Source organism: Panthera onca, chromosome D4 (assembly GCF_046562875.1).
Source record: "Panthera onca isolate mPanOnc1 chromosome D4, mPanOnc1 haplotype 2, whole genome shotgun sequence".
NCBI lineage: Eukaryota > Metazoa > Chordata > Mammalia > Carnivora > Felidae > Panthera > Panthera onca.
Window position 1 is genome coordinate 5283806 of NC_138351.1, and position 26903 is coordinate 5310708.

Sequence of the window (26903 nt, forward strand, 5' to 3'; positions counted from 1 at the left end):
ATCCATTTGTGTTGGACTCAGGTAAGGCAGCCAAGCATTGTGTCATTTTGTAAGAACCGTTCATTCTATCCAAAGAATAGAAAATGATGTGTAACTTTGCAACCAACAGAGAGAAAACTAGAATACAAAATGTTCTCGGTCAATACACATCAGGTAAGAAAGGAAGGAAAAATCACAGAACAGGTGGGACAACAGAAAAAGGTCCTGCAAACACACGGGTACAGAAGGCATGGAATCAAGAATGAGAAAAGGGCCAGCTAGGGCTGAAGAAAATCAGGTGGGTACAGCCCACCCCAGACAAGGTGTACTTTAAGGAAGAAGAGCTCTATTCGAGGCAGCGGAAGTCACTGCAGAATGACAGAAGACTGAATTCACCTGCGTGAGTTACAACGTAGCCTCAGAATAGGTAAAGCGAAACGTAATCGAATTACAAAAATTCACAATCACAGTGGGGGATTTTATTACACAATTCGCCAAATCGTGACCACCGGAAAATTCAGAAGGGGAAGATCTGATCGTGACCTTGACCTGACAGGCCTGTAGGCCACATTTCCTGGAATCTGAGAACCCGCCGACTGTCACACACACCGTTAGTTGACGGGCCGCTAAAAAGAAAATAATGTCAACTGTGGCACAATGATTCCTCATTACTTAGAATTGTGATTCCACACTTCCTGAGAACGCTCTTTCATATTTAATCACGTCGTCCTTATGCATACGTGTTCCTGTATATTTGAAATGAGAATTATACTTCTAAATAATCAATAGGTCCGATGAGAAATTATAATGGCAGTTCAAAGCATTTTTTTTAATTTTTTTTTAATGTTTATTCATTTTTGAGAGACAGAGAGAGACAGAGCATGAGTGGGGAAGGGGCAGAGAGAGAGAGAGAGACGCAGAATCCAAAGCAGGTTCCAGGCTCAGAGCTGTCAGCTCAGAGCCCGACGTGGGGCTCGAACTCACGAACTGTGAGATCATGACCTGAGCCGAAGTCGGGCACTCAACCGAAGTCGGGCACGCCAACCAGGCGCCCCTAAAATACTCTCTTTCTGGGGTGAGCATTTTGGGGACAGACACAGCAGTGTCTGGCTAGACAGAGGTGACTGCTTGCTTTGGGATGCACTGCTCACAATAATGGCCATCACCCTGGAGGCTCCAGTTAACAAACATAGCTGTAAAAACATTCACGTAAACTTGCCTTTCCCGTCTTTGGAAATCTCGTTGTGAGCAATGCAGTTGAGTCCTTCCAACTAAGCAATCAGGGGGATGGCTGGCCCTGGGGAAGGCTCAGCTTCAGAGGAGGAGGGAGGAAGGATGTACATTCGCCCCCCTTAAACTCTGCCCAATTTCAAAACTGCGCCTCTAGAAACACCTGCCGTCATGGCGGTCGTGACCATCATCACGGTAGCTGAGGGGTATCGGAGGTTCAGTCAGAGGCGGTGGACCGAGCTCTCCTGCCGCAGGAGAAGGTCAGCGCTGCACGAGTCAGGGTCCGTGGGGACGGGTATGGTTTGCTCGTGGAGTCCGTGGGAACAGCGAAGGGGTGACCAGCCAACAGCTGGAGCCGCGTGGGACGAGGGGACCCCGTCGGGCACCTGTAGCCGCACCTCGCGAACCCAGCCTGTGCAAACGTCACTTATTCAAGTAGCCACGGTGGCCCAAAAGCAGTGTCGATCCTGCTGGAACTGGAGGGTGTTCTCCTGCGAAGCCGACGGGCTCCCTCACGCGTAGGTTATGTTTTTAAAAGAACAGAATTGCCAAATCTCCCCGACGTGAGTTATTTGCGATGCTTCCCGCAGCTTAATAGGAACCAAACATTTACAAATAATAAGGCCGCAGAGGCTCACTGAAATGGCCTGTTTCTTTTCACGAGCCTGGGACCTCGCCAGCCTGATGCTGCTTTTATCTGTGTTTACTGCTGTGAGTTATCGTGTCTGCTGCTACCGAGTTTTGTGTGCTCAGCTATGATTAATAAAAGGGGAGAATTTATTTGTTTTGCCTTAATGAAAGCAATCGGGTGGTAGATGTCATCTTTTAGCTCGTGAAGTCTGTGGGTAGAAATACTGCCTCAGGGCTCCTGGGTGATAAGAAGGAGTTGCCGGCCAAGCCACCGCCCTCCTCTCGGCCATTGGCTGTCACAGTTCCCGAACCCGGAGACGAACTCGGTCAGACCCGGAAGCAGAGAGACGGGAAGGGTCCCACACCTGCTCCCACACGGTTGAGGCACGTGTTCTAGAAAAACCTATTACTCGAATTTTTCTTATGTTTGTGCAGAGAAGTTTGGGGATTTTTGTTTCCACTGTAGCTTCCGTAACTCCGATTATAGAACCTAAGAAGGATAGCACAGGAAATTAACCATCAGATGATCCAACTTTATGGCCAGGGGTGCAAAGATCTTAAATATGTATTATTTATTAAAAATATAGCAAACCACCATCAAGTAAGTGTATTTGGGGGCTCCTGGGTGGCCCGGTTGGCTAAGCATCAGGCTCTTGATTTCAGCTCAGGTCAGGATCTCATGGTTCGTGAGATACAGCCCTGAGTTGGGATTCTCTCTCCCTCTCTCTCTGCCCCTCCCCTGCTCATGTTCTCTCTCTCTCATTATATCAAAAAAAATAAATACACATTTAAGAAAAAAGGAAGATCCTTTTTTTTTTTTTTTTTAAAGCAAGTGTATTTTAGGATGGTTCAGCCTTGGTAATTTCTACAAATGAATTAATTTAACACAACATTTTTAAAAAATATGATCATATCTATGGAAACCAAGAGAATTTTGCAAAATTCAACATCCTGATTTTTTTAAGTATTTTGTTTTGTTTTTTATTTTATTTATTTATTTTTAATTTTTTTGATGTTTATTTATTTTTTAGAGAGAGAGAGAGAGAGAGACAGAGCATGAGCAGGGGAGGAGCAGAGAGAAAGGGAGACACAGAATCCAAAGTGGGTTCCAAGCTCTGAACTGTCAGTACAAGAGCCTGACGTGGGGCTTGAACTCACAAACTGTGAGATCATGACCTGAGCCAAAGTTGGATGCTTAACCAACTGAGCTGCCCAGGTGCCCATTTTGCTTTTTATTTTAGAGAGAGAGAGAGTGTGTGAGCAGGGGAGAGAGGCACAGGGAAAGAGAGAGAGAGAGAGAGAGAGAGAGAGAGAGAGAGAGAATCCCAAGCAGGCTCCCCTCCAACAGCGCAGAGCCCAATGTGGGACTTGAACTCATGAGCTGTGAGATCATGACCTGAGCCGAAATCAAGAGTCAGAGGCTCAACCGACTGAGCCACCCAGGTGCCCCTGATTTTTTTTTTAAGGAACACTTCAGGACACTAAGAATGAGTGGAAATTGTCCTTCAAAAAGGGTATTTATCAAAATCAAAGACAAATAGTGTAAGTAACAGTAGAATAACTAAACGTACTTAGCTGTTCTAAAAACTTTCTGAGAGCCTTGCGGCCGTAAGTATTTTTTGGTGTATCTTCACATCGATGCTTCTCAGACTTAGCTGGTAACAACCATCCAACAGGAGCCATTGTCTCACCTCAAAATGCGGATGTGCCCAGTGGGACGGGGCATGTGGCTCTCGAACCAGGGTTTCAGGAGACATTTACCGTTTGGAGAAGTACTACCCAACCCCTTGTGCCCTTTCAGCCCATTCGTCTTCAGAGTGTCCCCTTTGGGCTCCTCTCCCACGGTGAAAAGCCTTATGAGGCCAGTCCTCAACTCTTGCCTGGGTTAAATCACCCTGCTACCTCGACCTCAAAGGTTCCGGTTTCTAATCATAGCCATCTTCCTCACACTGAACTTCCACGAGTTCTACAAACATTAGCCAAGCACGTTCTGGGAACAGGCTGGAAATCCCTCCGGAGGGTTGTGGGCCTGTGAGCTTATACATGAAAGCCACGGTCTGCCTCAAGATTGCTGGGAAACTCAGATGTCCCGGGGTCACAGGCTCTGGGACTCTGTCAGGCCTCCCCCCACCCTGCTTCACGCTTAGGTAAATTGTGCATTCCAGAAACGTTACATCTGCTATGGGATAGGTTTGGTTTCCCTCCTTCTACAACTCAACCTCGACAGATTCCCTGTTTGCGAAGAGTTTTCACCACCGATGACTGTTGAATGTTGCTAAATGCTTTCTCTGCAGCTACTGAGATTGATTATATTGTTTTTTGCTTTTTTCCTATTAATGTGGTAAAACACACGGGTTGATTTAAACAAACAAACAAACAAAAAAAAAACACATTAAACCATCCTTAAGTTTCTGAGATAACCCTACATAGTCAAAATGTGTCATCCTGTTTATAAACGTCCGGGTCTGGTGTGCTGATATTCTTGTGAAGGATTTTTATGTCTGTGCTCATGAGGGATGTTGATGTCGGTAATTTTCTTGCAATGCCTTTGTTTAGTTTTGTATCAAGGTTATTTGACCTCATAAAATGAAGTCATTCCCTCTTCCCAGAGTGTTTCCTCTGCTCTATTTTCTGGAGGAAATCATTTTTGGATTGTAGTCGTGACATTTCTCCTCAGGTTGGAGAATTTCTTTAGTGCTTCGTGTAATGCAGTTCTGCTGAAGGTAAATCACCTCTAAGATGTCGTTTGTATTTTTGAAGGACGTATCAGTCAAGGTTTAGCCGGTCCTTAGCAGAGCCAGTCCTTCCAGAAGCTTCTCTGCCTACTGGTCCTCATCCACAAGAGACTCGTGGCTACATCAGGAGAAGGCGAGCAAAAGGATCCAGCCCTACAGAGAAGGATGCCTAAGGCAGCGATGCTATCTCCCCACATCCCACACCCCCCAAAATTAATTCACTCCCATGCTTCTTCCGTGATTTGTTTCTTTATATTCATCCCTCCTAGGCCGACCCCTGGAGTTGCTCCCCTCGCGTGGACTTCCCGGTGATGGTCCCTATTTCAAACATTCTCCTCCTCTGGCTCAGTCTCCCTGTAAGCGAGGGAACTGTCCTGGCTACCCTAACATTTTAACATATATACAGTAGAAGTTTACCCACTTGGTCAGGGCTTCAAACCTGGAAACAGTACTAAATCTTCGCCCAACTATGTTTGCCAGTTTGGCCCATGGAATTAGTGGAACTGGAGGAGGCAAAAATATGGTGCCCATGATGTAACGTCCACTGAGCATCCTAGGAAAAAAAGGGCCCGAAAATTTTGGAAAGCACAAATTCTCTGGGAGGCCCAAGATACTCACAGGTGAAATACACCACCGTCTGAGTCCTGAGTGTGTCATTCAATGAGGGGTGGGGGGCATCCCCTTTGGGGACACAGGGCAATAAAACGCCCAGGCCTTTCCTTCAACATACAGCTTCAGCGCCCTTACACAAGAATTCTTATCAGCCTTCTTGCGTGAAGCTCAAACCCTTCCTTCAAGGAAAAGAAGTGTAGCTCTTTCGATTTGACAAGAAGATCCATAGCTTTCTTTTTTCTTCTATCCTGCAGAGCAACAGTCAGCTGCTTCTACTTGGCTGCCCACTTTGTCTCCTTCCTCTTTTATTTAAAAAAAAATTTTTTTTAATGTTTATTTTCGAGAGAGAGAGACAGAATGTGAGCGGGGGAGGGGCAGAGAGAGAGGGAGACACAGAATCCTAAGCAGGCCCCAGGCTCTGAGCTGTCAGCACAGAGCCCGATGTGGGGCTCAAACTCGCGAACGGTGAGATCAGGACCTGAGCTGAAGTCAGATGCTTAACCGACTGAGCCGCCCAGGTGCCCCACCTTCCTCTTTTATTGCCTTGCAACCCTCAGTTTGGTCCGATTGGTCTTTCCCAACACCACCTGCATTATCGAGCTTAGCACATGAAGTAAGTGCTGGGGCCTCCTTCCTTCCAGTAGTTGGCCCACTAGCCTTCTCTGCTGTCCACCGAGGCCGTGTCTGGCCCTGATACTGGGTGGGCCAAGCCGGGGGTCCTCTCCACTGAAACTTGTGCTCATTTGCCAATCAACCAAAAGGTACAAATCTCAAACTGTACACATAGGGTGAAGCATACAGCGATGTCTCACGTCCAGAGTCAGTAAGAGCGGAGTTATTCCATTCAGCCACAAAGGTCCTGAAAATGTGGCCCCCGAAACAGTAAATTCTATTTAATAATGTAAGCATTTGGGGGGGTGCCTGGGTGGCTCAGCTGGTTGAGCGTCTGACTTCGGCTCAGGTCATGATCTCACGGTTCGTGAGTTTGAGCCCCCACCGTGGGGCTCTGTGCTGACGGCTCGGAGCCTGGAGCCTGCTTCCGATTCTGTGTCTCCCTCTCTCTCTGCGCCTCCCCCGCTCACGCTCCATATATCTCTCTCAAAACTAAATAAACATTAAAGAAAATTTTCATGTATTTTGGTTGAAAAAATATCCAACTATAATACACATAAACCTGCCTTTTCCGGTAGCCTGTGGGCCTGAATCACCTTTTCTTGGTGATTCAGATGGTGTGGTAGTCTGAAACCGTCACACCTCCTGGTGTTTATACCATTATGTAGCTTCCCCCTGGGGAATCTGGTGCCCTTGTGATTCACCTTAACCAAGAGAGGGTAGTGATGCTTTGCCAAGCCTAAGGCTTAAAAAATCCCGGCAGCTTCATGTGGGGCTCTGAGGGAAGTCGGTAGTCGTATACCCCAAGACCACTGTGCTGCGAGAAGCCCACCCTACAGCCACAGGGGAGGCCGCCAGAGGAGGGCTGAGGTGGACAGACAGCCGTGGCAGAACTCTCAGCCGAAAGCCGGCACCCACAGGCCATCTTGGAAGCGGGTCTTCTGGCCCCCACTCAAGCTGTCCCCCCACCATGTAATGCAGAGGAGGGAAAAGCTGTCCCCAGCCAGCCCTGCCCAGATTGCAGGAGCAAGAACCACTCAGTGGCTGTTGATCATTAAGTCACCGGATACGGCAGTGGACAGCAGTGGACAACGGACACGTGGCTTATCGGGGGCGTGGCTATTGAGCTGGGATTGTGCCCGCCCCGGAGCAGGTGCTCGGAAGCCCAGGTGATACTGTGAGAAAGTCCTTGCAATTTTCTCCGTGCGGTTTTTCTCTTCTGGCTCTATTAGGAGGTCGGCTGTCATTTCTCCCCGAGGCTGAAGTGCTGTCACTATACAAGGGCCCTTTGAGTCTTGGTGGAGAGCTGGTAATTGGGCTCGAAAGAGGGAAACAGGTGAGCACGGGAAGAAAGAGACACGGTGGATGGCTGCTTCTGAGCGTCGGGGGGATTAACTGGGGGGCGTTGGCGCGCACGGGGGAAGAGAGCGCAGGAGAGCCTTGAAAAGACTCACTCAGACGTTAAGTGCTCCTGGTAAACAGCAAAATGGTCTGAACCAGCCATTAAACACCTGCACCCGGGCTACTTAACGCGATCAGCTAGAAGAGAAGAGACCAGTTAATGAAATGTATTTCAGGTAATGTACAGTTAAAAATAGTAAACAGAAAGCTTAGGCGTAAATTTTATGAAGCCCTCAGCAGACGATTAGGTATAATTTCGTACAGTTAGAAGCTTCGGGGTTTTCTTTACCTTCACGATCTCTTTCTGTCTTTAGGAGAACTTTCATTAGGACATTATTTACTGGTTTATTAGCCTGAAGAATCATGCTTTGATGGAAAGTGCCGACAACGTGCTCATGGAAATGGCATCCCCCATCGGCAATCCCGTGGGCCTCTCTTGGAATCCTCGGGATATCTCAGCCTGCAGTTATGATGGAGACATCACCTATGAAAGCCGTTATTCTCTATGCCAAACCTTCCATCATTATCAGGGTCTAAGAGCTTAATTGTGTTATAAAGTGAATTTTGAGACTCTGCCTTAATTTTTCCACCAATAGGCAAGTGGTCCAATTGGAAATAAGTACGGTTGACCTTTGAACAACATGGGTTTGAACTGCACGGATCCACTTATATGCGGGTTTTTGTCTTTTTTTTTTTTTTTTTACTGGAAAAAGCTTTATTGTTTCATTTGGTCCACAGCTTGGGAGAGGACTCCGGGGTGGTCAAAAAGCTGCCAGTGGCTACAGGGAGAGGTGTCAAGGAGCCTTGACACCAGGGGGATGCCAGAGGGGACTTCAAGGATCAGAGGCTCCTACATATGCTCAAGGCTGAGCCTTTCCAAGAGATACTCCACCAGCCCAGCCTGGGGGGCCACCAGCCCGTGGAGGTGAGTCAGGTGGCGCCCGTCTTCTTGATGAGTTTCACCTCCTTATCCAGAAAGCAGTTCTCTGAAGTCACAGACGTGGGGGTCTGTGCGGGCAGACCCCTGGGTGTGCAGATCCAAAGGGGTCTGGTTCAGTTTTCTCTAGGGCCGTGGCAGCTTCCCTGGCGTCCAAGGTTTTACTCCACTCATCCTGGGACCACTTTGGTGCATCCTGGAAGAGGGCACGGCTGCCATGCTGGTTTTGCATCTTCAAGAGATGCCGGGTGCCCTGAGCTTTTCTTTGGCCAAATGGAGGAAGAAGTGGCCCATGGGCTCCTGAGCCCCATCACTGAGGTCAAAGCAGAAGCCTAGAAGGAGGAGCATGCGTGTTGACCAGGTGGTCCTGGAAGCAGAGGATGCCTGAGAAAACGTGGTTCCAAAGGGTTCAGTGGGAAAAGAGGTCGGAGGATGGTCAGAGGTTGGAAGAAGGGGCACCATCAAATCAGCACATTGCACATTTCTAAAACATACACTTTTATTTATGGCTGATGCTTCCATAAAGCCGGAAAACTAATACATGCTCTGTCATTTTATTTCGTAGACACTTTCAAAAGTTAGGACAAATATAATTTTATTTTGCAAAGCATTTGCAAACAAAATGAAATCATCTTGGTTTCGTGATTGCAGTTCTAGACATTGGCCACAAAACGGTATCAGTGGACTCGCCGAAGAGAAACTCAACCTATTTCCAGCGATTTCAGTACCGTTTGAATAATACGCGGTCCCCCAAAGTAATACCTTAAAGGACACCATGCTTTCAACTACAAAAATATCATCATGTAATTGTTTTTCTTTAGGAAATAATATTTTAGAGTCACTCTGGCTGCTGTTTGCTCCTGACAGGTATACTTACACAAGTCTACTGTAAGAAAAAATAAGATTTTTTTAAGCCATAGAAGAATATTTATTGACATGGGAAAATGTTAACGGTGTACCTCTACATGAAATACACAGGGTACAAAGCAGTATATACAGTTTAACACCATTTTTATGGAAAGAGAAATGGCCATATATACAAAATCATGCATAGGAAAAAACCAGAAGGATGTACATAGCAAATGTGGATAATGGTTATCTCTAGAGAGCAGAATTAGAGATGATGATGCAATTTTTCCCAGGAAATGTCACCTGCTCTCCGAAGAGAATCTGCTTCTAGCTATTCTTTCTTGGGTGCGATGAGCTTGATAAAATTCTTTTCAAATGGACTCTGTTTCATGATACATATCTCCAAATCATACTGCTTTTCCCATGTAAAAAGTAGATGCTACTTACTCTTACATACTGGCATGTGGAGAATATTTGTTACTAATACAATATACTATTAAATGTGCCACAGCCTCGGGGCGCCTGGGTGGCTCAGTCAGTTGAGCATCCGACTTCGGCTCAGGTCACGATCTCGCAGTTCGTGGGTTCGAGCCCCGCATCGGGCTCTGTGCTGATGGCTCAGAGCCTGGAGCCTGCTTCAGATTCTGTGTCTCCCTCTCTCTCTCTGTCCTTCCCCTGCTCACTCTCTGTCTCTCTCTCAAAAATAAATAGACATTAAAAAAAATTTTTTTTAAATGCCACAGCATAGATCTGGCTGTAGAAAATTATTGTGTGGAGGATCTGCAAATCCTCTAATAGAGAGAAATTTTAAATAGAGAGAAAGATGTTATCATTATTTAGGAGTCCTTGGTGGTTGGCTGTAAATAACTTAGGTTCCAGGATGGGAGACTTTGGGATCTCTCCTTCCTGGTTAACTGACTTTAGGCAAAGGAGATTAGCTTCTGTAGTTGGGGAAATGGGGTTAATAATTTTGTAGAAAGAAGCAAAAATAAGATTTTTTTTTACATAAGGGGAAAATGAGATCACAGATCGAAAGTTCTTCTATGAAGACCTAACCAAGTGAGAGGTGAAACCGCAAGAGAGAAATTCACATTTGCTGTTATAGAAAAATTAACTCCATTTTCCTGCGGCACCAAATTCTTCCTGCTTTATGTCTTTGTTCACGGGTTAGACCTGTGCCAAAATTGTGGAATTATTTTAATGTTAATTAATGGTCTTCATCCTCTTTATGTAACAGTTAGTAACACAGGACGAACTTGAGTTGTCATGGAATCTGACCTAAGTGTCCTAAATATAGGATAGGATATATACAGGATATCCCATAGGAAAACCCTACTATTATTGCGAGGAGTTGGAATATTTGCTGTCACTTTGCCAGGTTACATTTGCCAGTCCAATATTTCAAGAGGGGCACATTCCCCCAAATGTGCCCCTCTTTCAAGTAAAATGTTAGCTGGATAATTTAACAGAAAATCGACTTACTCTAATCGCATTTAGAGAGGAGGGTGGCATCATTTCTTGGTGCAGGTGAGAGTGGCAGATCTCAAGAGATTCAACCACACGCTGGTGGTTATCAGAGAGAATATGTTAGCAGCCCATCTCCAACTGCTAGGTAACATTATATATAATACAGTTGCCTAGGTAAAAGCACACCTGTTCTTAAAAATCTGAAAAAAAAAGGGGGCGCCTGGGTGGCTCAGTCAGTTAAGCGTCCAACTTCGGCTCAGGTCACGATCTCACGGTTTGTGAGTTCAAGCCCCGCGTCGGGCTCTGGGCTGACAGCTCGGAGCCTGGAGCCTGCTTCCGGTTCCGTGTCTCCCTCTCTCTCTGCCCCACCCCAGCTCACACTGTCTCTGTCTCTCAAAAATGAATAAAGGTTAAGAAAAAAAAATTTTTTTAATCTCAAAAATAAGATAAAAACAGAGAGGGAACCAAACCATAAGAGACTCTTAAGTGCAGAGAATAAACTGAGGGTTGGTGGGGGTGGGGTACATGGGGGACGGGCACTAAGGAGGGCACTTGTTGGGATGAGCGCGGGTGTCACACATAAGTGACGGATCCCCGGGTTCTACTCCTGAAGCCAAAACTACCACTGTTTGTTGACCAACTTGAGAATTTAGAAGACCCCTCAAACATGCTTTACGTAACTTCGATTTTCCTTCCTGCGTGTCTGGGACCCAACTGCGACCCCTCCTATGCCCACGGCTCTGCTGCCAGAGGCTGCCTTCCACGGACAGGTGCCCATGCCGAGGAGACGCTTTTCCCGCCTCTCTTGAAGGTAGGATGTGGGTGTAATGCAATCGGGGCCACGGGGAAGTCAGCGGGAGGCAGAAGAAGGGAAAACTGGTCTCTGACAACAACGAAGGTGCTGTGTGTGGATGTGACACTTGCCACCAAGAAGGGAGAAACCCCCACGGAGGGTGGCGGGAGGGGGCGATGAGGTGGGTCTGGGCTCGGCACGAAGCCTGGAAACCACCCCGGGAACGTCCAGTCTCCAGGCCTCTCGGGGTACAAGACAATTGGGATTTTGGATTTTAAACTGTCGCTGCTCCAAGGGTGGCCCGTAGGCCGGCAGGTGTCCACACCGTCTGGAACTCTTTAGAAATTTGGGATCCGGGACCCGCTCAGACCTGCTGGGCGGGCGTCTGCGTTTTAACCAGAGCCTTGGTGATTTTTTTTTTAACGTTTTTTTTTTTTTTTTTTTTTTTTTTGAGACAGAGAGAGACAGAGCATGAACGGGGGAGGGGCAGAGAGAGAGGGAGACACAGAACCGGAAGCAGGCTCCAGGCTCTGAGCCGTCAGCCCAGAGCCCGACACGGGGCTCGAACTCACGGACCGCGAGATCGTGACCTGAGCTGAAGTCGGACGCTTAACCGACTGAGCCACCCAGGCGCCCCGAGCCTTGGTGATTTATGAGCACGCACAAGCGTGAGCTTCTTCAATTGGTTTAAACTGCTTTTGAGTGTTCCCTACCTTGTGACCAGAGGCACCCTACCCGCACAGATGTGTTTCTGCAGCCCGGGTGTCTGCCTGTCCGTGCAGTAGCCGCTCCCTACGGCACATTGTTAGTCTTTAAAACCTCAGCAGCCCCTTCGGTCCAACTGCACAACTCTCTCTGAGCTCCTGTCCTCAGACAAAAAGAACTTTCCATCGATGCCAAATGCTATTTGACTGCCTGAGGAGCACGGCGTCAGAGGCCGGGAGGTTTGCAGGAAAATCTGACGTGGCCTGTTAACTAAGCCCGAGGTTTCTCCAGGGCTGACCATGCCGATTCCTTAGGACTCCAAAGACTTTTCGTCTTTTCTTTTCTGAAGCAGGTCTCCCATCCCATCCTCCCAGAGCCCCTATTATTTTGAGAGGTACATTCTAGGGGCGCCTGGGTGGCTCAGTCGGTTAAGCGTCCAACTTCGGCTCAGGTCACGATCTCATGGTTCATAGGTTCAAGCCCCACATCGGGCTCTGTGCTGACAGCTCGGAGCCTGGAGCCGGCTTTGGATTCTGTGTCTCCCTCTCTCTCTGCCCCCCGCCCTTCTCAAAAATAAACATTAAAAACTTTTTTTAAAAAAGAGGTACCTTCTAACAGAACATCAAAGAGAAAATTCACTGTCTTAAACTGATCATGATAGTAGTTGGCAAAGAAATAAGAAACATTTGGAGACTACTTTTTTCCCGTTTTAATTCTCCTTTAGACACTTTGAAAAAATCAGAGAGGCACTTATTAGTGGATATTAGCAACGTTTGTGTAGGTGTGCACTGGGAAATGCTTTCAATAGATTGTGTTCCTGTTTTTAAATAAGCCACGTTAAACATCATCTAGTACAGCATAATTATTGGCATTTAGCATCATAAAACTAGTAACCGTAGAGAAAGTCAAGATGTTTTCCCAGTTCCCAGAACATAATTTTCCATCATGGGAATTATTCTGACAGTTGCACAAATGGGAACTTTCTCCCCCCCCCACCCTTGTTTCTGGACATGAATCTGGACCTTTCTGACCCTTATACAAGTGATTATTAACCCTTACAGACTCCTACTTTTTTTTTTCAGATCCATAAGGACATTACATGGAACACCACCCTGTAACTGAGCACAGTTTGAAGACAGATGACTAATTTCCCAAATTATTTCTGGATTTTCCCTTTTATTACTTATAGCCTTAAACGGCATCCACAGAAAGCAGTGGCTGTGAAGTCCCCCTCCCCCCCTGGCCCCCCTCCCCCCATAAGAGGTAGAAAGTGAAATGGAACACTTAAAAATGATCCCACTGGGCCCTGCCTGTTATTCACCAGCAAGGAATGTGGTCATGTTTATAAGGCCGAGGTTCGTCTGAAGGAATTTTCATAAACCACCAATTGCATTACATCAAGGCCTCATCTTAAATCCCATGGTGATTTTCCTAAACACAACTAGCCTGCTGGCTTCAGACATATTATCTCTTCTTGTTGTTGCAGAAAATTCTCTGGATGTTTATATTCCTGCCGGACGACCCTAAAACGGCCCGTTGGCTAACGGGGACTAGTAAGGGGTCGGGGGGGGAGGTGGCATAAACGACAAAGAAGAAGACCGGGGGCGGGGGAGGGGGACCGTGCCCGCCCTCAGACCTCTGACATGAGGCGCTGACGGCCTGTGTCTGCATATCTTTTTGTGGCTGGTGCGTGGCAGGTGGACCAGGCGTGGGCCTGGCGACGACGGGGAACGGAGAAGAGCAGGTGAGGGAGCCGGAGAGTCCTATTTCCGTCTCCCAAAGTCCACGTGACCACAACGTCCGTCCCGGATTCTCTGAACGTGATTAAGGAGCAGCAGTCAACCAGACGCAGGGGAAGGAGCTTTCAAAACCAAGTTGGGGCTCTCGAACGTCGTAGCTGAGCTCAGGAGGTCATGTTACGAGCTCTCAGCTCAACTCAAGCCCCATGTCCCTTTGGTCATGGTTGGAAAGCCCCGTGGAAAACAACACAGAAAGGGAATGAGGTGCCGGGCGTCCTTACAGGGACAGTTTCTGCAGGACCTCGTCTTCCTGGGAGGGCTCTTCTCATCCTGCACCTGCTCCCGTGTGACGTCCACCAGCAGCGCTCTCCCTCGCCCTCCGCCCACCGCCCGGTCTCCCTTCTGAGCTCTAGGTGCAAACAGCCAGCTGCCCCCAGGGCATCTCCGCGGGGGGCTCCACGGCACCCTGCATGCCCACCCCCCAAATAACTTTTCACCTCCCTCTGCCTGCTAACCTCCAGCTTGCTCCCCTCCCCGAGTATATTCCAGGAGGGCTGGGACCATCAACCGCCCTCCCCTGAGCCCAGTAGCGTCCCCTGCTCTGTGAAATGAGCACCCCCCCACCATGACCCCAAGCATCCCCACCAGGCTGAGCCAGGGGTCGGAGCTGCCGGTGAGGAGGGAGCGAGCAGTCAGTACCTGAGCAATGGCTCGCTCGGGAGAAACCCTTAACACTCAGCCAACAGAGCACGCTCTTTCTTAACACAGTGGAGAGAAAACAGAAGGAAGGATGTGGTGGGGAGTCGCGCAGCTCCACGGGGGAAGCTGAGTCAGGGTCACGGATGACGCTGGCCCTGACGGTGCTAATTAAACTGTAAGCGTTTCATGGTCTACAGGATGCCGTGGGAAAAGGAGGATATGAAACAGGGAGTCCAAGCCGAGGATTGTTGGGAAATAGGTGGGCTGGCGAGTTCCTCCTGAGTTTAGAGGAAGGGGGCCCCGTGCGGGCAGGGGGAGCCCGGGAAGGCCCCTCTTGAGCCTGGAGCTCCGGTGGGTTCTGCCCAGCTCGCGGGGTGAGTGGGGCCCCAGGGCGAGAGCGCCCCTCATCCGGGAAGGGCCCGCAGCCCTACGTGGCCTCACGCCGGGCTCACGCTCTGCTGCGCTCACCTGGGCGGTCACGAACACATCCAGGTTCTGCATTCCGGGCAGGAACCCGACCGAAGTCAAGTGCCCTGTTTTCTCAGCCCGTCGCATCAGCAGGTGCCTGAAGTCAGCGCATCCCCGATTCCGTCCCGTGGCCTAGTTCAGGCGGGCGGGCCAGGCTTCCCCGCCCTGACGTTGGTCTTCCTCCCCTTGTAACCCAGGAGCGCTGGCTCTTGGGGTGAAGCTCGCGGCCAGCGTGAACGTGCTAAGTCTGTCGAACCGTCACCTGCACATTCTGGCGTCCGCCGATGACGATCCGAATCCATCGTTACTCTGATCGTTGCCGGAAGTCGACGTTCTGGGTAATTCATTCCTTCGGTCCAAAGGGAGAGACGTTTTCCAAAGTAACCGGCTTGTATTCCTTAAAAATATTGATCTCAGGACAACCTGCGGGGCTGTTCCGGATTAAAGGGGCCCGAAGAGAACCAGCAACTGGATGCAGTGTGTGATCCTGGACGAGGATTCCTTTGTCCTTTCCTCTAAAGGACATTGCTGGGACAACTGGTGACATTTGAAGAAGGCCTGGATATTCTGTGAAATTAGTACGTCCGTGTCAAGTTTCTGGTTTTGTCATTGCGTGCGTGTGTACTTGTGTAAAAGAATGCCTCCAGGCAGGACACACGGGAACATTTCAGAATAGAGGGGACAGTAGCTACAACTCCGTCTCAAGTGGCCCAGGAGAAATGCTCCGCGTCTACAGCACATAGTATGGCAGGTGTGGTGAAATGCTAACATCCGGGGGATCTGGGTGGAGGGCATTTGGGGGGGGGGGCCGTTTTTACGTCTCTTGCAAATTTCTGCACACGTGAAATGACGTCAAAATGAAAAAGTTTTAAAAATGTGCTGGGAATACGAAATGACCTGATTATGTGGGCATGGCTGTATTAAAAAAAAAAATTTAATGTTTATTTTATTATTGAGCCAGAGAGACAGAGCGGGAGCAGGGAAGGGGCAGAGAGAGAGAGAGAGGGAGACACAGAAACCCAAGCAGGTTCCAGGCTCTGCGCTGTCAGCCCAGAGCCCAATGAGGGGCCCGAACTCGTGAACCTTGAGATCATGGCCTGAGCCGAAGTCAGATGCTTAACTGACCGAGCCACCCGGGCACCACATCGGCATGGCTGTATTTGACAAGCACCCCATGGGGAAGGTGGCCTGGGGTCTTGTCTCTGGGGACATTCTAAGGCTGCAGGACAGTCAGCTCCATCCCACTGTGACAGAAACAGACCCGCAGGGATATGTGGCAAGAGGCAGATTTCTCTACTGTGTTGTTCGCAAAGGCGAAGCCTTTGTGTCCTATCAACAAAGGCTAGTTTTCAAGGAAACCTACTACCGGCTCATTGCTTTCGCCTCCAAATTCCAATTTCTGGGTGTGACAGTGGGGCTGTCACATAACTCCATTCTGTATCAAGTGTCCCGAAATAGATTATTCCAGAGCCCGCAGCTTGCCTAATGACTGAAGGTCTTACATGGCAACAACAATAAAGGTCTTCAGCCACTGAGCCCTCATGAACAACAAGCACACCAAGCAATCAGTCTTTCCCACCACGTGAGTAAGCTCCTGTCCCCCCCAGAACCGCCGGAACGCGGGCTGGAAGCCCACAGGCCCACACTGCAGATAATGACTTCAGCCTGCAGAGGGAAGAGAGAAGGGGCCCCCAAAATAGAGCTTTAAAACCCTCCCTTGTCTTTTGTGACAGTACAATTTACTGTTTCATTTTGGTCTCTTATCAGGAAGCCTTCTGAATCAGTGCTCTATTTTGAGCACAAAGTCAAGATTTTTGTGGCCGCAGCCAAAGACGTTCACGTGGAGAGCTGCTGAGCTGGCTTGTTGATTCAGGCCCCGACGGTTCCTCAGGTCTTTCTGGGTAAGTGGGAAGGGGTTCATCCATAAAAGCTTTTTCTTGGCCTTTCTATGCCTCTCCCACCCCGTCCACTTAGCATTCCACTAGAGAGGACACCAAATTGAATTCACGCCAAGAAAATGGACACGCTCCACATACGTTGAGAGCTTTCCTGTATTAATAGCTTGCCCAGAGTCGACTGTCTCCCTGGGGGATTTAAGTTTCTTCCCTTGTGAGTGTCTATTTTTTCCTCTTTGTTCTTCCTCTCCCCTGGCCTTCTTACAGAAATAACAGGGTCATTGACATGTAACGCGGTTATAAAACCTGTGACGAGGCGCCCGTCTAGTGACAGCAGGGCCGAGCCAGCCGATACCTCCGCGACCGAGTCCCCGTAACGTGAGTGCCTCGCACCATCCCGTGTAACCCCCAGGACAAATCTGCAAGATAAGCTGTGTCATCCTGAGCTTTCACATGAGAAAATAGAAGCTCAGAGACGATGCATATCCTTTGCCCAAAGATCCATGGTGAGTACAAGAGGTGAGCTTTAAACTCAGTTGTCTGTCTAGAGGGCTCTAGTATTCCGCTCTGTGTACTTTGACGGTAAATAGAGAGACACCCAGACCTCCTTCTTCTTGGCCCCAAGTTCTTTTACCAGACTGGGTTTGGTGCCCCGATTGTATAAGAACGTATTGCCTTTAGCACCTCTTTCCCCTTGTGGCTGCTACCTCAGCAACCCCGTCGAGCAGGAAAGCAAACATGTTCAAGATTTCACTCAGCTTGGCCGTTCGATCTCTCCACCATGTGTGGGCTGAACCTCTTCGGGACCAACGCTGGGCAGGGTCGCCATGTCCCCGCTGAGACGGCCAGGTGGCTACAGTACTCGGTAGCCCTGCGTCCTGCCCTCTCCTACAGTTTCTAATCTCATTTGGCTCCTTGTGAATTATGTGACATCTGAGCCTGTGAGAGCAGGTGTTCCCGCCCCCTCAGGGGACCTGAAAGGCAGCCCTGGGGCATGAGCCCTTCGTGGGGGGACTGTTAGACTATTTCCGACAAGCACCTAACAAGACATCTCCTGCAGCTGAGTCAGCCCTCCCTACTCCCGGGCAGTCACCGAAGCCATGTGCCCTGGTGGGTTCTTACAGAAGCATCCACACCAGTCCATCTGAGGACCCTATGGGCCTGACCCCCACATAGGATTGATGCAAAGTGGCAGGGAGTTGAAGACCCCAGGCATAACCTTGAACTCATGAACCCACAGAAGTTGGTAAATTAAGGTCCTGGACTCTTTGACCCTCTGGTGGGACAAGGCTAAGGTGTGTTGTCCACTTTCCACCCATCTCAAGACCAACGGGGTTGATTCAGCACTGTCCATGGCAATAACTTCAGTAAAACACCCCACGTTGGCTTGCTTCTCTTCTGTGTTACTTGCGCTCCTTATCAGGGCTTGATGGGAACAGCGCCTAGTACATTCCTTGGACTCAGACCCTAGTCTCAGGGTGGACTTGGGAGGAACTGACCTTGGACACCCCCCAAGCCCCCTTCCCTGCATCCCAAGTGTAGCCAGCATACTGCTGGGCTCTCTCAGGGAATGCAGTTGACAGAGTTGAGGGCAGTCGTCCCTGGGCCCCTGTTTAGACTTTTCCATGCCAGAAACCTATTGTTCCAGCCAGACAGCATCCATCAGGAGCTCCTGGAGGACACAGGAGGTAGGGATCAGGGTGGGACACCAGAAATGTTAGTGAATTTCTATTGCAATGTGTCCACACTGAAAGAGGTTCCAACAGATCTCCTGTTCCAACTCTAAGCCAGATGAGGCTCTTCAACAAAGAGGGTCCTCTATCCACCCAGAGGGCATCTGGATTATTGCAGATTGACAATGTTTCAGATGAGAAAGAACAGTAAGATGTTTCTTTTTCCTTCTTGAACTCCCTTCCTTCTCTATCCCAGGTCGTATGCTCCATTAAGTCATCTGGATGATTTCTGGGGAGGCACGGGACTCCAACGTCATGCACCCCACTTCTGCTGGCCGACACTTGGGGACCGCCGGGTCCTGACCTCAGCACACTGGATGGTGGAGTGGGTGACTGTGTGCGTCCGTTTCCTCCAGCGAACACGGCATCCGGGAGCGAGAGCGTTCACTTTGTCAAAGGTTCAGAAATAACAGAAGTAAAACCAGTGAATCACCGTGGTAGCAATTAGTAAAAGTTTATCATGCACACACCAAAAAGGAAGTTTGCAAACCGGGAGCACTCAAACCGGAAGGTAGCGTGAGGCTCGGGGGTGGATTCTTATAAAGCAGCTCATATGGTGAGAAGGCAGTGGCTGTGTGTTCTTCCAGGTTTTGGTCCTAATGCTAGAATTTTCTTAAGTCATAGGGAATTGGTCAGTGGTTACCTCATACCAACCTTGGGAAACAGTTCAAGTTTTGCTTGTGACTTCCAGAGGCGCAAGCAAAGGACTGACCCAGGTCCAGTCAGTCTGGCAAAATAATCTAAATTAAGCTTTGTTTGTATGACCAAAGTGGTTTCATCTGCTCAGGGCATTTTCACGGCTGTGTTTTTTATTCAACGGCCTCCTCCCTCATGGATCAGAGGTGGGCACGTGACGCCCTGAGACCCAGGGCGGCCTCTCCCAGAACCCCTGGGAAACAGCTCTTCAGGCTCCTCCATGGATCCCCAGGGCCTGGGCCGCCATATTGGTATGCTTGGCCAAGGACCTGGGAATGGAGCTCCAGGGAAGGCAGAACCACAGGGAGTCCTTGTGCTGTGAGCAATGGAACCTGCCTGTCCTCCTCCTCTTTTGCAGCAATGGAGCCATTCCTTTCCTGTCCTTGCTCACTCCAGTTTTGACCAAGGTTTCCGTCACATGCGGCAAAGAATCCTAAGTGATGCACGTGGAAGGGAGAAGTCTTCTTAACCTGTGTTTGTACCAGGACCAGAGATCGTTCTCCACAGTCCCTGTGGCCCAGTGTTGTCTATGAGGCCAGAACGTGTCACCGCTGGGTGCCCCTCAGCATGTGTGTAGAATATTGGAAGTCCCCCTGGGCTGTGGGAGCGCATTGGCTCCTCAGAAGGGGATGACAGAACTTACCGGAATTTGTCCTTGAGATGCCCAAGGGTCTGAGTCGGACATGCTGAGGTTTTATCCCCAAAGTTAAGATTTCATTCGCAAATAAGTTTATACAAAAGCACTAGGGGACGGTACACTTTAAATGCAAGCACAAAATATATCCAGTTTAGTAAACTGGGACCCATATTTTGAAAAGAAGGAGAAAATATTCCACTGGAAACAAAGGAATTCAAATATACAAAGTGATGTTTACCCACCAGTTGATTTTGAAAGGTTAGAGACGTGGCCTTTCTTAAATGGAAATATACTCTTACCACGTCATTTAAAAAATTCCTTAGCCTCTCTTCAGCCTTTTATTATGAAATATTCAACCTACAGAAAAGTTGCGAAAATAATCGGATGAATGTCTACGTATCCTTCACCTAGATTAACCAATTGTTAATGTTTTTCCAAGCTTGTTCCAGATCTATCGGTATGTGACACACACATGCCTATGTCCACAGGCAAAAATTACACACACACACACGCACACTCACGCACACGCTCTCACACATACGCTCACATAAGTACTTTTTCTGATGGACAATCTGAGAGTTAATTGCAGACATCATGACACCTCACCATCGAATACTTTGGCATCTGTCTCTTAAAAAAAATCAATTAATTGCCACACTCAGGAAAGTTAACACTGAAATAATGCCATTACCTAAATAGATGGTCCATAGTCACATTTTTCTATTTGTGCTGATAATGTCCTTTGGGGCTGGGGTTTGCTGCTGTTGCTTTTTGTTCTTGTATTTTTCTAAATCTGGGATCCAACCAAACATCATGCATTCATTTATTAATATTTTACTTTTGAATGTTATTCTACAACCCTTTTTCTTGTTTTTAATAAAGGAACTTGGGTTATAGTAAAACCAGTATTTATTCCATCGATTACTTACTTTCTATCAATTTCCATTCATCTCATTAGTTCTTTATCGAGAAAAGTGCCTGGAAACAACACCCACATAGGTTCAAGAATTTGCATAATTTTTTTAACGTAAAAGAACCTGTTGATTTTACACTTAGGAACACCATTCATCCAATTGTGTTACGCATTATTGCAGGCAGATCATCAGAGCCACAGAAAGAGGCTCGGTGGCAGAGGGCATAAAGCTACTGATGACCTAAGACAGAGGCAACACCGAAGAGGAAGAGGAGGAGGAGGAAGAAGATTGTAGGGCTTGTGAGTCATGCCAACTGAACACAAGTTGTATTCAAAGGCAGACACGTTTGTGGTATTACGCGTTTGCAGAAGGACAAAAGCATATCCATATAATATCTCTGTGTAAGCCACCTCCTCCACGGTCATCACCTTGACCGCATTCCCCTCAGACCGCCACATCCTGAAACCACGATGCGGGGGGTCACCTCCCTGCCTGCCCTGTCACGCTGCCTAGCTTGAGCACGATGCTGTCCATGGAACATCCTGCAATGACAAGGGCGTCCTAGCCACACACATCCGGTACCTGTGGCCGCGAATGAGCGGGCAAATACGCTCCTGGTGAAGAAACAAGAATGGCTCCTGGAACGCTTTGGGGCTGAGTGCTTTGCAGGAGATGACTCATGGAAGCATGCTTACTGGGCCCATTTTCAGTCGACAAAACCGAGGCCCAGAGCATCACGGTTGTGGCTGAACTCGAACTCAGTGGTGCGGTCTCGTTCCAGAGGGTGTGACCTGCCTTTAGAAGGAGAGTCCCGCTTGTCACTCATTCAGCCTGGGGTCCATCCTTGCGAGCCCTTCATGGAGCGTGATGGAGGTGGCTGGTCAGGGGGACCGCTGTCCGCAGCCCCACAGCTCCAGGAAAAGTGGCTGATGAGCCACACGGCTGACACACAGAGAAGGAGACATTTTTATTTAAAGATACTTTCAGGGTCTTTCAAAGACCTCTCACTGTTTGCTTCCAGGCTGGAGACTCTGAAGGGTGAGTCATCCTAGCTGTTCTGGGGTTTTCACTTCAAGGTCAGAGGCTGCAGGAGTCTCTCGTTTAGATATGCATCATGAGTTTTAAGAGTCCAGGCTGGGGAATTAATTTCGGTCACCAATGTCACCCCAGAATATTGTGCTTCCAGTGACTGCCACCCAGGCGTCCCTCCTGCACTCAGCAGAGCCATGCGGGCGGCCGGGCTCCACCTGCCAAGGGGGAATGAGAAAGAGAGCAAGAAGCTGACTCCTTACAAATGAGCGAAGCAGGTGGGGGGCAGGGGGCAGAAAGAAGAGAGGAACGAACCAAGAAGCAGACTCTTCACTGTAGAGAAAAAACTGAGGTGGGGGGGTGGGAGGGGGAAGTGCATGATGGGGATTAAGGAGAGCACGTGAGATGAGCACAGGGCCACATATGAAAGTGTTCCATCAGGGGCGCCTGGGTGGCTCAGTCCGTTGAGTGTCTGACCTCGGCTCAGCTCATGATCTCGAGGTCCGTGAGTTCGAGCCCCACATGGAGCTCTGTGCTGACAGCTCAGAGCCTGGAGCCCGCTTCCGATTCTGTGTCTCGCTCTCTCTCCGCCCCTCCCCTGTTGACGCTCTGTCTCTTAATAACAAATAAATGTTAAAAAAAAAAAAAAGAAAGAAAGTGTTCCATCACTGTCAGTACACCGGAAACTAATATTACAATGAAGGTTACCTGTACTGGCGTTGCAATGAGATAAAAATAAATAAAACGTGAATAAAAATGCAAAAATAATAAACAGACAAAAAAGAAGCAAACTCCTCCTGTCTTCACTGAAACAACTGTGTTCACCGTGCCCCGTCCCTGCTGCTTCCTGCACCTGCCGTGTCCACCCGTGATGGAGGAACGTGGGCCCTCCCCCCCAGCTTCCAGGCTTTCAGATTTTGAGTAGGGTGAGGACTTTGGTGCCCAGGCTCCGTCTTCATCCTGTTGGGGCTGGGCCCAGCCCTGCATACGACAGCAGATCCCGGTAGAGCGGTCATGAGCAGGTCGGGGAAACAGGACAGGGGGTGATGAGGAGAGATGCGGAGGCATCAGCTCCCTACCTGGTGTGCCTGCAGCCCCTGGAGGGAGGGTCCCCTGGAGCCTCTCGTGGCCTTTGCAGAGCCTTAAACCCTGGAAAGGAACCAGCAGGGACGACTCCCAGGGGACTCTGGGAGAAGAGGGACAGGAACAGGGACCTGGATGTAGGACAACAGGTCTTCTAGCCAGGGAGGCGGTGCCAGCCCACACCCCACGGCCCTTCTGCAAACAGGCAGTCAGTGGTCTCCCTGCACATCTGTCCACTTGTGCCCCTTTGGGGGTGACCATGAAGCCTCCGGGCCCTGTAACCTGCACACCGTTCACATCCACACTAATCAGCTCCTTAGAAGAATTCAATCACAAAGTGATCTTTGTGCACAATAAAATCGTCATAATCAGCGTCATCGAGGCTTGGGTTCTTCGAGTTAAGCTCCCACCCCGCCAACAGCCACACTTTTCACCATGTTCTTACATATTCGAGGTGATGTTTTACAAAACCGTTGTATGCTTTACAAAACTGGACTCGTACTGAATACATTTGTCTGCAAATTGCCTTTTATCCTACTTCTTTGTTGGCAAAAAGTGTGGCCAGAGACACCCTCCTTTTATAGTATGGTTTCCGGGAAGGGAGACTGCTCAGTCAAAGGGTAGGTGTATTTTAATACTTTCATGGATACTGATATTAAAATGGGTATCGATACCGTAGAGTTTCAGTAGGTCCTGCCAGATGGCCTCCCGAAATGGTTGTAGTCATTCCTGTTCCCATGAACAAAGTGGGGAAGCTCTCTCCCCTAATCCTTGCCAGCACTGCGGGGGGGGGGGGGAGGGGGGGAAGGGGACATTGCTTTCTCTTCTTCTTTTTTTTTTTTTTTTAGTTTATTTATTTATCTTGAGAGAGACAGAGACAGCATGAGTGGGGGAGAGACAGAAAGCTCTCTGTTCAGAGATCATGACCTGAGCTGAAATCAAGAGTCGGACACTTGACTGACTGAGCCACCCAGGCGTCCCTCTCTTATTTTTGAACACAGGTATCAGATGAAATTAGTATCTTACTATTATTTGAGTTTTCCTTTCTCTGGGTATTACCTATGTTTACGGATCACTAATATTTCCTCTTCTCAAGATGGTCTACTCATATCCTTTGACTATTTCGCGTTGAGATTGAAAAATGTTTTTCTTATTAATTTTTAGGGGCTTTTGGATGCTGTGGATATTAATTCTTATTTGTCAAATGTATTTCCTTGTTGGTCATTTGTCCTTTGACTTTGTGATTTTTTTTTTTTTTTTTTTTTTTTTTTGCCGTGCAATTCCTTTGACGGGAATGTGTCATTCAGGATTTCCTGTGTTGTCTGCATACATGTTTAATTACAAAATCAAAAGGAAAATGATTTGAAAAAAGTACAAAAGTTGGGGCGCCTGGGTGGCTCAGTCAGTCAAGCGTCCGACTTCGGCTCAGGTCATGATCTCGTGGTTTGCGAGTTTGAGCCCCGCGTCGGGCTCTGTGCTGGCAGCTCGGACCCTGGGAACCTGCTTCTGATGCTGTGTCTCCCTCTCTCTCTGCCCCTCCCCTGCTCACGCTCTGTCTCTGTCTGTCTTTCGATAACAAATAAACGTTTAAAAACAATTGAAAAGAGTACAAAAGTAGATACAGGGCTGTATCAATTGTTAGCACTGTTTACCATTAAAAATGGAAATAACTTCCATGTTCAAATATTCGAGGTATAATTTACTTACAGCATGGTGGACGTTTTACATTTTTCATTAGTTTCCTCGTTTCTATTGTCTTCCTCTCTGAACTGCCAATGTTGCTGCATTTTTGTTTTCTATACTTTTCATTGCAAACGCGAAGTGTTTTAACTACATATGGGTTGCAAAATTTCTTTCTTTTTAAAAAACTTGTTTTAATGTTTATTTTTTGAGAGAGACCGAGAAAGAGAGCACGTGAGTAGGGGAGGGGCAGAGAGAGAGAGAGAGAGAGAGAGAGAATCCTAAGCAGGCTCCACGCTGTCAGCACAGAGCCCCACGCGGGCCTCAAACCCATGAACCACGAGATCATGACCTGAGCCAAAATCGAGAGCCAGACACTCAACTGAATGAGCCACCCAGGTGCCCTGGATGCCAAAATGTCTTACCGGCTGGCCTGAGACACCAACCGCCAAATTTAACACTGTTTCTATAGGAAAGTAAATTCCACTGGGAAAAGAACAAATCTGGAATCCCAGTCTGGGGATGTGTAAACTGAGGCTGCCTCTGTGCCCGACCATTTAGGTGGGAAATGAGTGAAATAAAACAAATAGGCCAGGACTTCCTGTGACCATGCCTGCCAACTTTTTCTTAGTTCTTGGGATTTTTTTGGGGGGGGGGGGGCAGGTGTTCTTTTTCTCCTTCTTTTTGGATTGCTGGATAATAGTCACATTTGGACGCTTCCGTTAGATTCCCTACATCTGCCAGAAATTGGCATCATTCCATTGTGCTTGGCTAATTCAGCGGCGTCGCCTCCTGTGGAAATAGCTGCTTCTGGCAAAACTGTTTAGTTTATCATTTAATCAAAACATTTGCATAGTTGTAACTGAGTTAGAAAGCAAAAGTGGGGTTGATCATTTCTGCAAAAAGACGAGTCAAATCAAGGAATGCTTTGAACCATGAAATGAAATTTAATTAAATATTGGAATGACAAACATTTCGCAGCGCACAGACGTCTTCAAACAATGGTTAAATAATGCACAAAAGAAATTACAGTTTTACATGTAGACAACATTTAATGGTGACACAACAAATGTGTCCCCAGATCTTCAGAATGTGTTAGCAATGCGTAGTTTCCTCATCTGGGGGGTGAGTTGCTCTGTGAAGATGCCTTAGGTGATGCTTCTGCTTCTCAGACTTTGCGGCCGAATGGCCTTGGAGGAGATTGGAGAATCGAAACCCCACCCAACACAGAGGTCGCTCTCCCTTCGTGCAGAGGGACAGCACTGATTGTGGTTTCTGCCCCCCAGGTGCTGATTATGCTGCCTACTCCCTGCCTACTTTTTTTTTTTTAATGTTTTATTTATTTTTGAGAGAGCACAAGTTGGAGAGAGAGGGACAGAGGATCTGAAGTAGGCTCTGCACTGTCAGCACAGAGCCTGACATGGGGCTCAAACTCATGAACCATGAGATCGTGACCTGAGCCCGAAGTTGGAGGCTCAACCGACCGAGCCACCCAGGCGCCCCACCCTGCCCACTTTTTAAAGGGCGCCCTTTAGAAAAGCCACTGCATGTACCCAGTTGGATGGTCCTCTGGTTCTTATCCAATGGATTCTAACTGCTTTCCCCTCATCATCAGAGAAGTCACCATTAGTTTTCTGTATTTCTGCTTCCTTCTCCCCGCCAAAAGGGCTTTTAAACTAAAGTTCAGCCTCTTAAGCCTCCTGTGATTCTTCACGAAAATACACTGTCATGAAGGGTTTGCTGCAAATCACCACATGGGATCTGCAAACATAGGAACATAAAATCATTACGAAGTCTCCTTGTGGCCGCTGGGGGTCCTGGGGAGCCGGGGGATGCGCGGGGTGGGGGGGGCATCCATGTCCCCTCCCCTCCCGCTTGCCCCTGCTGATGAGGCAGAGCCCATCAGGAAGCCACTCGATGTGGTACGTGCCTGTCACTCTTGGCGCAGAGAGAGACGGCAGAGGGTGATGATGGAGGGGTCGCCAGGGGCAAAGGGAGAGTTCCCATGTGTGAAAAGGAATCAAAAAGCAAATGGGAATTTGGCCAAGTCACAAAAGTGATCCCTGGGGCTTAAAGAGTACGTGCCCCAGGAGATTTTGCAAACTGCACAAAAGCCCTTCTCATCCTGGTCTCACTACGTCTTGTCACCGAAACGCCTCTGGACCAAGGTCCTTTCCAAATTATACTTAACGGAAATGCACACTTTCCTAGTGGTCTCATTAAATCACCGTTAGGCAGGTAAGCTTCCCCAAACAGGTGTGCACAAATACATACATGTTAAAATGCAGAGGGTAAGACAGGGTTGCTGTGATCATCGGGGTGGTGGGGGAGAAAAAGTAGATGGAAAGGAATCCATTTTTTTCACGTTTATTTGTTTATT

The 26903-nt window shown here is 48.4% G+C and overlaps 1 long non-coding RNA gene across 2 annotated transcripts; it reads left to right on the forward strand.

The window, feature by feature from the left end:
* The first annotated feature begins 14187 nt into the window (after positions 1-14187).
* Positions 14188-23268, forward strand: LOC132663713 (uncharacterized). Of its 2 annotated transcripts, none has more exons than XR_009603227.3 (5): positions 14188-15607; positions 16624-16757; positions 17019-17257; positions 18681-18995; positions 20912-23268. It is a non-coding gene; the product is annotated as an uncharacterized LOC132663713 (long non-coding RNA). The 2 variants fall into 2 exon arrangements; XR_009603228.3 differs by having other exon boundaries at positions 14188-15434.
* The last annotated feature ends 3635 nt before the right edge of the window (positions 23269-26903 follow it).